The sequence below is a fragment of the Anabrus simplex genome, chromosome 1 (assembly GCF_040414725.1).
Source record: "Anabrus simplex isolate iqAnaSimp1 chromosome 1, ASM4041472v1, whole genome shotgun sequence".
Classification (NCBI taxonomy): Eukaryota; Metazoa; Arthropoda; class Insecta; order Orthoptera; family Tettigoniidae; genus Anabrus; species Anabrus simplex.
Window position 1 is genome coordinate 471,925,577 of NC_090265.1, and position 5,372 is coordinate 471,930,948.

At 40.7% G+C, this 5,372-nt stretch overlaps 1 non-coding gene across 1 annotated transcript; it reads right to left on the minus strand.

The window, feature by feature from the left end:
* Positions 1–234: 234 nt before the first annotated feature.
* On the minus strand, positions 235–314 carry TRNAL-UAG (transfer RNA leucine (anticodon UAG)). Its single transcript has one exon. It is a non-coding gene; the product is annotated as a tRNA-Leu (tRNA).
* Positions 315–5,372: the final 5,058 nt, after the last annotated feature.

The window sequence follows — 5,372 nt, forward strand, 5'->3', positions numbered from 1 at the left end:
GACAGATGTAATTGTTCCGAGGTATAATTCCGTTTTCTTAGCAGTTCTGAAGATGGATAGTTAGGAGGTAGACGATTAGCAAGGAATTGTATTCACTGAATGTCATCAGTACCTTATTCAGTAAGTTTAAAGTTGTAAAGATTACACTGGACAATATTATACTATTGATGTTCAAAGTGCATGTTGCATGCGTAGTACAGATGTCTAATTCCAAAATCCGTCAGTTAAAATTATTGGCAGCGGTGGGATTCGAACCCACGCCCTTTCGGACTGGTGCCTAAAACCAGCGCCTTAGACCGCTCGGCCACGCTACCGTTGAGCGCCCAGTGCTGCATGCATTGAGTTATAAATTAACGCATCGTAGCTTTCCCATTTAAATTTGATTTGGAATGTATTTTATTTCATAATATATGCTGCCTACGTGCGCTTGATCAATATCCCGGTCGGAATGGAGTTTTAACCTCGCATTTTCATGTTCCTTACGTATGCTAATGTTACTTTCCCATTTATGTGTATTAGTCTTGGAGAAACGTTTAGGGGTTACGGTACACCGTCACCGACAAATACTGGTTTTGGAAAACTTAAAAATAAAAATGCCGCCTCTGTGGTGTAGTGGTTAGCGTGATTAGCTGCCACCCCCGGAGGTCCGGGTTCGATTCCCGGCTCTGCCACGAAATTTGAAAAAGTGGTACGAGGGCTGGAACGGGGTCCACTCAGCCATCCTGGAAGTGGTTTTCCGTGGTTTCCCACTTCTCCTCCAGCCAAATGCCGGGATGGTACCTAACTTAAGGCCACGGCCGCTTCCTTCCCTCTTCCTTGCCTGTCCCATCCAATCGCCCCATCCCTCCACAAGGCCCCTGTTCAGCATAGCAGGTGAGGCCGCCTGGGCGAGGTACTGGTCATTCTCCCCAGTTGTATCCCCCGACCCAAAGTCTGAAAGTCCAGGACACTGCCCTTGAGGCGGTAGAGGTGGGATCCCTCGCTTAGTCCGAGGGAAAAACCGACCCTGGAGGATAAACAGATTAAGAAGAAGAAGAAAAATAAAAATAATGGGTAAGTAGCCGTTCAAATGAGACCTTGAGAAAGGGAAAAGTCGGTATGAAAGCATGTTTTATAATAAAAAGTAGGATCATATTATGAGCCCTGCCTACTGTTAAGCGATAACTTGGCATTTTTAAATAAGTGATTATTCAGGGAAAATTCGTTCTATTGTAATGCTGAACGGCACCGTACTGTTTTTTTTTTTTTCAGAGTTAATTTTAATCCTTTATTTTTCTTTCTACAGTTTCCTGGTTTTTTTTTTATCGTAGAGTGAACACGACAGATATTAATGTTCGAAATTTGTTTGTTGATTGCTTCCTTTGCAAATATTGATTCTTTACAGCATTATTTATTTATTTATTTATTTATTTATTTATTTATTTATTTATTTATTTATTTATTTATTTATTTGTTCTTAATCCGTTCGAGTCTCGGTAGGGTAAATTATTACTCCTAGACTGACTTATGTCACGTAACTTCCTTGAGAAACACTCTTGTGTTCATTTATTAGAAACTTCGTTCTTGCCTTCTGCAATTACATAATACAGCAACATATTGCTGGACGGATCTTTCACCATAAGAACCATCATCTGTACCAAGCGAGTTGGCCGTGCGGTTGGTATCGCTCAGCTGTGAGCTTGCATTTGGGACGTTGTGGTTTTGAACCTCACTGTCGGGAACCCTGACGATGGTTTTGCGCGCTTTCCCATTTTCACTCAAGAAAAATGTTGTGTCGATGTGACGTAAAGCATATTGTTAAAGTCTTTAAAAACAATGCTGACCCAATTATCCATATGCAGATCATTATTTGCTATTTATTTTACGTCGCTCCGACACAGGCAAGTTGTATGGCGACGATGGGATGGGAAGGCCTTGGACTGGGAAGGAAGTGGACGTGGCCATAATAATAATAATTATTATTACCTTACCTTGTTACCTGAATTATTAAGGTACAGCTCCACCATTTGCCTGGTGTGAAATAGGAACCACGGGAAACATCTTCAGGGCTGCCGACAGAGGGGTTCAGACCCATTATCTTTCGAATGTAAGCTGACAACTACGTGACCTAAATCACGTAGGCACTCTTAGTCCTTGTAATTGAAGTTATATTGTATATAGGAAATGCATGTAATTATGATTGATTTCTTTCCTTTTCTTTGCAGGTAAGTAGCTGTACAGAAACTACATGTGACGCAACTATTGGATTCGGTAAGAAAATATCCGATACCTCCAAAACTTCCAAATGCCTAGGAATATATTTATTGGTTTTTCTTTTCTGCATTTATTTTATTGCTTCCTTTTAATAGCCAGACACTGGCGTTTATTTTAGAACACATCAGCGTCCAGATTTGTAGGTTTTTAATTCGTCTTGAAGATATTTAAATTTGTTTAGAACTAAGAAACAAACTGTCAACAATAACATAATGCTGACTAATTACTTTATTTCGACAATACCCATCACGCGTTAGACCTACGTACTCAACGTCAAAATTTGCGGCCGTCAACCCCACACAGCCTCGTTCGAATATATATTACGGGATGCACAACTCGAGACTGCGTTCAACTGCATTTTTGTCTGCCTGCCTGTTATATCATGTGAAATATAATGATATGAAACTCTGTATTTTATATGAGGGGAAAAGGGATTCTAATTTAGGCCATTTGATCGGTGCAGGATAGAGTAGTAGTTAGTGGGTGGTCTAAAATGAATTCTTGTGTATCTCCGTTCATATTAGTATACTAGAAAACATTGTCAAATGTAATTTACGATCTTTTACGTTTTTGTACTGCTTTTCGTGCGACGCAACGAGACAAAGGATAACAATTTACGATTTTAGACTTTTACAAATGTTACCAAGCGCAAAAGTCTGATATACTGTATTATATCTATTGTGCAGTGATGTTAGAAGACTAAGTTTTTTTTTTTTTTTGCCAAAGAAGAGACTTATAAATCACCAGAGACTTTTGGTCCGCATTTACAGTAAACTATTTCAGTAGCAGCATCATTTAATTGACTCTACATACAGTTTGTAACATGCAATAATCATAATTACGTAATTATGTCCGATTTCTATACAAACATAAAGAAAAGTTATTTGCACGAGAAGTGCAATTAGCAGACAGACAGATTTTCGACGAAAGTGCGAACAGCCGCGTGGCATAGTCGCTGACTTTCTCCAAAGCAGCGGTAGTTCGAATCCTGGCCAGTGCAATGGGGTTCTTGAATTGAAAGGTCACGTTCTTGGGATATAAGCTATGATCATGGTATCATCTTCTTCTTTATCTGTTTACCCTCCAGGGTCGGTTTTTCCCTCGGACTCGGCGAGGGATCCCACCTCTACCGCCTCAAGGGCAGTGTCCTGGAGCTTCAGACTCTGGGTCGGGGATACAACTGGGGGGATGATCAGTACCTCACCCAGGCGGCCTCACCTGCTATGCTGAACAGGGGCCTTGCGGGGGATGGGAAGATTGGAAGGGATAGACAAGGAAGCGGGAAGGAAGCCGCCGTGGACTTGTTAGGTACCATCCCGGCATTCGCCTGAAGGAGAAGTGGGAAACCACGGAAAACCACTTCCAGGATGGCTGAGGTGGGAATCGAACCCACCTCTACTCATTTGACCTCCCGAGGCTGAGTGGACCCCGTTTCAGCCCTCGGACCACTTTTGAAATTTCGTAGCAGAGCCGGTAATCGAACCCGGGTCTACGGGGGTGGCAGCTAATCACACTAACCACTACACCACAGAGGCGGACATCATGGTATCTACATTCACGTAAATCTAAACGCTTGTGTTTAGTACATTGTCAGAATACGTCATGTGACTGTCGATGCAGCTACAGGCTGTCAGATAGCATGAAGTTGGAATTCAAAATAGGAAATGTTTCGTCCCTGTTATGATTCCAGAGTTGGTTCACTATATGACTCTCATTGAAGACAAATAAGAACAGTGGTGTTACTTCTTCACGAGGACGACTGTCATTCACAATGCCTTCTGGTATAGATTCGCACATTCACACATTCCTTAAACACACTGATGTGTATCTTCATACGCACAAAGTCTGAAATATAACCCGAATACTCCTTGAAGATTACAGATATCATCCACAGATTCGAAACCTGTAATAATCTGTAAACGTTCCAATTTTACAGTAATCCGTTTTTGAGTTTATTTTTAACTCTTGCCGTAAGACTTCAATAATCTAAAACTTGCTTTAGTAAGTAGTAATAAAGAAATACCCTGCAAAAGAAAGATATAAGTCATGTTTTGTTAAAGACAGTAGTTAAGAGAGACTGGACGATGGATAACGAGTAAGTGTGGAGTTGCGTACGCATGTGTTTCCGCGTTTCTTTTCGCTTCACCTGGGGACATAGCCCGCCTCCTGTTGTATCCCGCAGTAATTAAAGAGAGTTATTGACCGATCAGTAAACTTCAGGTGTATGTGCTCTACTCTCCTCTTTCTTCCAGATTACAAATATCAGATACTTTTAGTATCTAATTACTTGTCCATCTCTGTAGTGTAACGGTTTGCATTATTCGATTCCCGGTACTGCCAGATATTTTAAGAATGCCAGGAGGGCTGGGATGTGGTTAAAATGGTACATGCAGCTCACCTCCATTGGGGGAGTGCTTGAAAAGAGCTGCACCACCTCGGGATGAAAACATGAGTTTATTTACTTTACTGTCGAATTACTTCTACAGAATTCACGATTCGAGAATGTTTCTACCATTAGTTTACTCGATTTATATCTCTGATCACTGGAGCCGCCATGGCTCATTTTAAGATTTGGCTGGAGGTTTGAATTTGGATGGCTGTTCTATCGTCACGTGATTCTGTAGGTGAATATCCTTCCCCCACCTCTGCATTATCACCCATTTTATGATCATTACACATTTGTCTACGTAAAGCTCTTCAGAGGAACTCCTCGATTACATTTTCACCAAAACAGTAATTCAACTTTAGACCCTATTCGGCGCTCTTTCAAGAACGGGTTAAGTGACCTCATTGTCAAATGACAGATTAGTTGACGTTAACTTCTATTGGGTGTTATTGTACAGAAAACGAGAAAATATAATTAACGTATAATGATTTTGTGTTCTTTCCTCTTTGAGGTTCTTTAACTCTTCATGATTTGCTTTATGTGAAACGATATAATCACATATAATCAACGTTAGTTTAACATTAGATAGTTTGATGATGATGATGCTTGTTGTTTAAAAGGGCCTGAGATCTAGGTCATCGGCCCCATTAGCTAGTTTTACAACACTACATAGTTGATCAACTGATGTTTTAATAAGAGCTCCATTTGTTACTCTGTATTTAATTATGATGAT